General features: G+C 44.0%; 1 long non-coding RNA gene across 1 annotated transcript; it reads right to left on the reverse strand.

The window, feature by feature from the left end:
• Window positions 1-6,255: 6,255 nt before the first annotated feature.
• LOC138225006 (uncharacterized) lies at window positions 6,256-7,335 on the reverse strand. Its single transcript, XR_011183536.1, has 2 exons — window positions 7,240-7,335; window positions 6,256-6,355 (listed from the first exon to the last, which is right to left on the reverse strand). It is a non-coding gene; the product is annotated as an uncharacterized lncRNA (long non-coding RNA).
• Window positions 7,336-8,282: the final 947 nt, after the last annotated feature.

Here is an 8,282-nt window from a genome sequence, read left to right on the forward strand (position 1 = left end):
TGAGCAGAGCATGCAAACTCCACACAGACAGCACTCCAGGAAACCAGACACATGAGAACATGTGCAGAGCATGTGCGCCGTCTCTCAGCCTTTCACCTCCACATGCAGATCAGGACGCGACCGGAGACCGGAGACTCCTCACTCCTGCAGGAGGAGGCGCCGACGGACTCGCTCAGCCCAGCGCTTACATTTCCCCGACAGTCCTGTCCTACAGCCTGCGACTCACCGCTTCTTCCTTTTCTTCTGCGAAATGTCCACAAAATACTCCAGCCAGCGCCGTTTAGACTAAAGTTTCGGCTTTGCCAGCTGTCTCCCTCCCGGAGGTCAGATCGAAACAACTTCTGCAGCACCGTTTCCCCAGCAACCACGTTTTATTTAACAAAGTAAAATAAACACAGGAGAAAAGTTTGCAAACATGCAGGCAGGATGAGCGCTGCAGACACATGCTGCTGCTCGGGTCCGTCTTGTGAAATAAACAGAATTTTGCACCCCAGGAACTAGACCCACGAGAACATAAGGAGAGCATGCAAACTCCACACACACAGCACCCCAGAAAACTGGAGCCACGAGAACATAAGCAGAGCATGCAAACTCCACACACACAGCACCCCAGGAACTAAATCCAGGCTCCCAGCGCTGCCACCCACTGCGCCGCCGTCTCTCACCTCCACTTGCAGATCAGGACGCGACCGGGGACCGGAGACTCCTCACTCCTGCAGTAACACACCCCAGCAGGAGGAGGCGCCGACGGACTCGCTCATGGTGCAGTGAGCCCAGCGGTGTGAGGCTGGTGTCCAGCGCTGATATTTACCGACAGCCTGCGACTCACCGTTTCTTCCTTTTCTTCTGCATAATGTCCACAAAATACTCCAGCCAGCGCTTTTTAGACTAACGTTTCTGCTTTGCTCGCTGATTAGATTACAAAAGCCGACTGTTTACCTCCTAGAGGTCAGCTCGCAACAACTTCTGCAGCACCGTTTCCCCGGCAACCACGTTTTATTGACAAAGTAAAATAAACACAGGAGAAAAGTTTGCAAACAAGACGGGAGCTAAGAAACACGAGGACAGTGGGTTTGCTTTATGTGCCGGGTCGATTAACCAGCGCTGCAGACACGTGAAATACAAGAAAACATACACACAAGGGAACACATAAGAGAGACAAAGAAATACAAGACACGATAAATACGCTGAAATTGTATTAATATAATTCATTCTAATGTTCAATGAAATCAGCGAAACACATGGGCAGGGCAGCCCAGTGAACTATAGAGACTACATTACCCATAAGCCCTGTGGGCGACACCATTTTGACGTCATCGACTCATACTTTTGTATTTTTTATGAGACCAAAAACTACAAGAAAACGTAACGTAGCAGTCGTATTGTCAGGATACATGCAATAATACATGTACATTTTATGGAAAAAAAGATTCAACAAGGTAAATGCAGATAAGGCCCGTCCATGCTTCAACGTTCTTACAACACAGAAACAGACACATTTCAGAAAGACATTCTGAAATAAAATGTCTTTACATCCGTCTTAAACTGTTCAAACACGGTCTCCTCTCACACCATTCCCTTAATAATTATGTTGCGCAAGTATAATAATGTTTAAAAATACAAACGATATTTTCATCTTCCTTTTCAATGGGATTAAAACGTAACAAATTTATTTCTTTCCGATTTCAAGTCTTTCCGATAGCGCTTTGAGACTCAGCTCCGTGGACTCGTGTATCTCTGTCGCCACCCAGTGGACATTTCTCGGAAGTGTCACCGCCCGCCGGAATTCGGAAAAGTCCCGGGACTGAAGCTGTGACTGGACAAGAGCCTGTCTCCCGCCTCCTGCTGAAATCTCAGCGCCGATTGGACAAAAGCTGCTCACAGTCCGGATCCAGTGGAAGGCCGATCCACTCCGGGTTTTCCTTAGCCGGCAGTCCGGATCCAGTAGAAGGCCGATCCACTCCGGGTTTTCCGTAGCCGGCAGTCCGGATCCAGTGGAAGGCCGATCCACTCCGGGTTTTCCGTAGCCGGCAGTCCGGATCCAGTGGAAGGCCGATCCACTCCGGGTTTTCCGTAGCCGGAAGTCCGGGTCCGGTGGAAAGGCCGATCCACTCCGGGTTTTCCGTAGCCGGAAGTCCGGATCCTTTACGATGCACGCAAGACTACGTTACAGATCACCGGAGTACATTATACAGGCAAATAAAGAGAAGGTACGCACAGCTTTCATGTTGTGATACTTAGACATGGTTTGGAGACGTTCCCTCGTGTGTATTTTGAATTATTCAAATGCGTGTCGCTTCAATTTGGAAGCGCATAATTTCAGTGCATGAGCTTACCCGTTATATTGGGCGAGATTTCACACGGATAATCAAACAAGAACGAGTTTGCCCTGGAATCCATTCCACTGCCCAACCTGAAAGTCAGAGCATGAGAACGGACGGATTGTATGGCGATTGTGGTGTTGCTCGACCACATCAGTTAGGCGAGAAGTACAATCTGCTACTACGACATACGGTCTAATTATTCAATTTTCGATTATTTCTCATCTTTAGGCTATTTATACATCTAATAACGAGCAAGTATAATGATTAAGCCAATGATACATTATATTTTAGATTCGGTTCAGCAGTATTGAGCAGTAAAATAACATCAATTTGTCTACAGGAAATGTCAGAATTAGAAGTGTTATAACAACAGAACAAAACAAAAACAAACGTAAGGTTTCTGGGCTGCTTTGAGAAAGACCATTATCATCTATATTACTTTTAAATCTATGCACACTGTGTATCTTTACCGGGTCGATTCAATGTACAATTTTGTACTGACGCCTTAACCTTATTATTCATACAAAATCTGTTTGACAATAGTCATGTTTGATTCCACTCACTTTCCCCAAAGAGGTGCTCCAAAATAGTTTGACAAGATATTGTGAGATTGCGAGAGGGATCTGAAGTATTTATTAGTACAAGTATAACTAAATTGTTTTCCTTGTAGTCTAATAAAGGTTGTAAATTCTTCCATAGTTTCTGATGGTATACTGTTAGTTTCTTAAAAGCATCAATACCTCTCTAGGAGTAACTCTGGTTACGACGGATTGTTATCAGACGTATCACAAACATTATATCTATTCATAAAATCTGCTTGATTCTACATTTCATCATCCACACCAGTTAATTTGTTGACCCCGCTTATACTATTTTAAACCCAGTTTTCAAAGCACAGGTTTATTTTTTCTCTGTATTCTAGATGATGTATCTATGGGAGGTATGTTTATCTATAAGAGACCACGTGAGGAGAACTTCTTCATGGAAGCTGGCAAGTTTCAGGGGGGTTTCCAGCATCCAAATGACATTCAAGTAAAAAGTCTATACCCGCTAGTTCCTGAATGATTAAATTAGGGAAACATACACCACCTACTTTGCTTAATTTTGTAAATAGTACTCTGTCGGTATCGGTATTAGATGCTCTAAACCCTGTAGCATTTAGGCCTCCTTCCCGTGTTTGACAAATAACAACCATGAATAAAGTTTTTTTTTTTATTTTACTAAGGTAGAGAACATCAAATCACAAAATCACCTTTTTGAAAATCTTAATACCAAGATATTTAATCACATCTTTTACATGTATATTACGTACGGAGCAGACACTTTTCAACAGCCACCAGTTCACTTTTCTGATATGTAAAGAAAGACCAGATACAGAGGAAATGACTTGTAAAGGCATTTAATTGCTTTGTCCACCTCTGTGTGCTTTCTCAGAGAGAGAGTTGTATCCTCAGCCAATTGGGAACACCTGTCATCTCTTTATCCTGTACTTGAATACCCTGAAACTATTTGTTATAGGGGTGTAAGCAGTGGGAAGAGGAGTGGGCTCGTGTCGAATTGCCTTACCCGTTCCCAATCTGCAGGAGGTCCCACGACGGCAGGTAGCTGCTCCAGTCGCTGGAGCTCAGTTCGCTGTCGAGGGAGGACGAGGGCTCTGGCTCGGGGGAATCACGGCTCCACAGCTCCTACCTGTTGAAGAGTGTTTCTGCCCTGCCGATGGCCTCTGTGTTTTAGAAGGATCTGTCTCTTTTCGCTTGCTTACACCACAGGTTTCATCGACGATAGTGTGCATCCTGAAGCAGTGAGTTATCGGTCTTATTTCTACTGAGAAACAGTTCAAGCACTCACAAAACAATAACCAGGAGACGGTGTATGAAAAAGAATTGTAAGACTTGCAGAGTAGATTTGAATAGACAGTAGACGTCACACTGCGTGCTTGAATATCAGAGATTCAATTCATTCTTTCCTGTAGGTTAACTTCCTGTTTGACATTGTTCCGCTGTCACTTCTTCACAAACTCATAACTCGCCGTGTTCAATTTTGTGTTGAGTTACAGGAACCTCAGCATCAGATGAAATCCTCTTCAGCGCCCCAGGGAGACTGGGGGACTTGCCAGATTTTCAGCTTTATCACTGGGTCTTTCGGCTCAGGGCTGTTGAGCAAAGTGCTCCCCTCTGCTGGAGAGCCACAGGGGCACTACAGAGCGGCCTCGTGTTCCCTGCTCCTGCCCGTGCCTGTGGACGGCCAGTGTGACCGCGCGCGAGACAAAGTAGTGCATTCGTGGTGTAAATACAGAATGTTCACTAGCTGACTGAGGAAAGTTACAGAGACGGGCGTATACGTTCTGAAATAATGTGAACCACTGTTACTACACACAGACAGACTACTTAAAAATCATGTGGCTTTTTAAGGTTGTTTTGTCTGCCTAAAGTACGTTAGATTTGTCACAGCAAAGAGTTTGAATACTTACAGAATGCAGCAGGTAGAATTGTTACTTGGAGCAGAAAGAATGACCACATAACCCCCATACTTCTCTCTCTTCATTGGCTTCCTCTCAGGTACAGGGCAGACTTCAAACTCCTTCTACTTACTTACAAGGCTCTCAGAGGTCAGGCACCTGTCCTGCCTCGCAGGGATGCTGCAGAGGAGAAATACTGTACACAGCATAGTTTCAGAGGCCTGTCTGTCCTGGGCTGGGCACCATGTGAGTTGAATGCTGCATCAGTGCCATGGATCCAAGAGGGGCATCATGGATACAACTGTCGTTTAGGAGGATTCTGCTGGTCTGCAGAGACCTGCATGGGGTACTGACATACAGACGACGTGATGGATGGATGGATTAATACCCGCATTCATTTCTTTCTTTCTTTTTAATGATATAATGTTAGCATGCCCAAAGGGGTTGGGCAGCCAGTTGACCTTGGACCCCTAGAGGATTTTATTCTCCTTACTGAGGAGTCTTTGGTTCCTTTCCTCCATTGTCTTCAGTTCTGTATTCACAAAATGTATATTTACCTGCATTGTTTAGCGTCTTGGGGCAACCTTGTTGTGAAAGGTGCTATATGAAAATAAATTGAATTGAATGGAATGACAGAGTCACGGCTTTTCCAGTTTCCTCTCCTATTATCTTCTTTATCTGCACTCTAAAACACAGTGAAACCTTGAACCTTTCAACTGGACCACTGCCGTTCTACATCACAATGACTTTAACTAGGACGGAGACTTGAATGGGATGAAAAAGGAAAAGGCATTATTTGCAGGAAGAAATTAAACTGTTACACCTGATCACTTGCTAAACAAAGTGATTCACTGGAGTGGAGGCGGTGAAAGCTTTGTGAATCAACTTACAAAAGGAAACATGTAAGAAACGTAGCTCCCATATTTAACCCTTGAAAAATCTATGAGTGTTATGTGGAGGTGAAAGTATTGTTCAATTATTCTAATAAAGCTCACTCAACTAAGACCCAGAAAAGTACCAGAGTATTCTCACCTAAGAGGAAATACTAACAAGTAGGATGTTAAAATGAAAAGCATTAAAAACTGAATGATCTTCAGTAGCTGAAATGATTATTGAGCTCTGGGTCACAGTGCTCCTGAAAAAAAATCAAATTTCAGCAGACACCCAAGGTGAGCACCATGCTGAGCCAGTGTACAAGTGTATGAATCACAGTTTCAAGGAGCTTTTTTCAGTTTCGTTCCACTGATTGGCCAACACGGGGGGAACTTCAGTCTTACTTGCCCTATTGCATTAAGAAACTGTACAACATTCTCCAATAAGAATTTGCGACCTCACCTAACGAAAAGCAATTTGCGTAGCAGGGAAAGACTGGACTCCCACTGGGGATTTTTGTTTTTCATCCCGATGATGATGTGCACTATATAGAACGTTGCTTGACCCTACTCGGGAAGCGTGCAGAGATCACATTAGATGTGTTGCTCAAGCTCTTTATTGTCACGTACAGTAAACCCAGCAGTGTGGTCAGTGCGGGATGTGTTCTGTCCTGACGGCAGGGTCAGCAGCCAGAGGAGACCTGAAACACAAGACGGAGAGGTAAGACATTGATTCCGACAGAGAGAGCTTTCACACCGGGTTACTGACAAGAGGAGCAATAAGAGAAGAGTTGTAAAGACACGCCGAAGAGAATATTCTCATCTAAGAGGAAATATTAACAAGTAGGATGTTAAAATGAAAAGCATTAAAAACTGCATGATCTTCAGTAGTGAAATGATTACTGAGCTCTGGGTCACGGACAGCAGGGGAGTGAATGAGTTGTTTATTTTGTTTCCTGTGAATTATGTAGAATTCACAACGTGTTCCAATTGTACAGGAAAACCATTGAGAGCAGATTCACTTCTTCTGCGCCAGAATGAATGATTTCCATCTTCACTCTAGGGTACTGTACTTTATAGTACTGTATTGTATTCTGCATATATGTCTGTTATGTATACATTTTCTTTCTCACTTTGTCTCTCTGTCCATTTGTATCAGTTTGTTGGAGAGCACCATCACACCAGCATCACAACATTTATTCTACTGCCTTATTAAGCAAATGTCTCTCCTAAATTATTTTTATATATAAAACATTTTTTGACATGATATACACAAATGGCTAATTATACTTTCTGATTATATTTCCATCTTAGAAATGAAGCATTTCTCTCCTGCAGTTTGAGGTTGTTAAATAGAAAACTGGATCACTCCAGGGCCGAATCTTCTCCCTCTCTTACACTCTCTTACATTCGTTCACGAATGATCACAAGAGCAAACACATAGACTGGCTTCTCACAAAGTGTGTCGATGACACAGTCCCGGTCAGCTTACTAAAGGACCCAGAAAATCACCACGGGCCAGTCTGAACAGTTTCACGGAATAGTCTGTTGACTTCTCTTGTTACAAGAGCAAAACAATACTCACTGATTTGAGGATAATTGCGCCATCCCTCCAGCCTACTGAAATGAACCGTCAGACTGCAGAAGCTGTCAGTGACTACAGGTCCTTGGGACTGGTCAGAGAAACCTGAGATGAGACAAACGTTGTGAGACCATTTATAAGCTTGTGACCTCAAATTAAACGGAAGTCAGACATTTTCAAAGGGGGCAACACTGCGGCACAGTGGTTAGCATCGCTGCCTCATAGCACCGGGGCCCTGGGTTTGATTCCAGGGGTGCTGTTTGTGTGGAGTCTGCATGTTTGTTCGCGCTGCAGGGGACACCTCACCCCCACAGACACAAACTCACACCACAACACAATCAACCCGCCAGTATCAGTTTGTGTTCAGTGCTGGGGAGGTGCCTTGTCCTTGCAGAACAAAAACAAGGTGATCAGGACTGATGGCAAGATTCAGGTATTCAAGTACCCAGTAAATCCAGGGCTCAAATGGGGGAACTGTTTCACGAGCTACACAACATCCTCACACACGATGACAGAGCCTTGGAAAGCCGTGTGGAGAGTGAGGTGCTCGTACCCAGCCGGAGTTAAAAGACCACGCATTGAGCAGAGCAACTGAGCAAAAGCACACTATTGATCTACCCAACCCAGAAAAGCACACATCTCTGTGATACAGAGGCTAAGGCAACATGTGAGTAAAGGATTTTGAATCAGCAATTGTGCTGATGAGCCAGTCAGCAATTTTTCAGAAACAGCAAACATGTCGTCAGCCTCCAGGAGCTGCAGAAGATTGTGAGATATAAAGGAGTGAAACCAGGGCAGGAGAAACTGATTCCTCGTGTAGGAAGCTGAGGAAAAAGATGCACACCCTGCAGACTGAAAGGAAGACAGCACAAACTATCAGTAATGTCAGCCTAGAAGAAAGTGTAGTGCAGTGTGTTGCAACTAAGTTTTTGTTCAATATTTGTTTTGTCTGAAAGAGACTGTTTTGATCAGATACATGCAATACTATTTCTTTCTCATTCTCTGTCTTTGTATGTCTTATTTGGATCACACCATAAAGTTCATAA

Source organism: Lepisosteus oculatus, chromosome 24, assembly GCF_040954835.1.
Source record: "Lepisosteus oculatus isolate fLepOcu1 chromosome 24, fLepOcu1.hap2, whole genome shotgun sequence".
In the NCBI taxonomy this organism is placed as follows: Eukaryota; Metazoa; Chordata; class Actinopteri; order Semionotiformes; family Lepisosteidae; genus Lepisosteus; species Lepisosteus oculatus.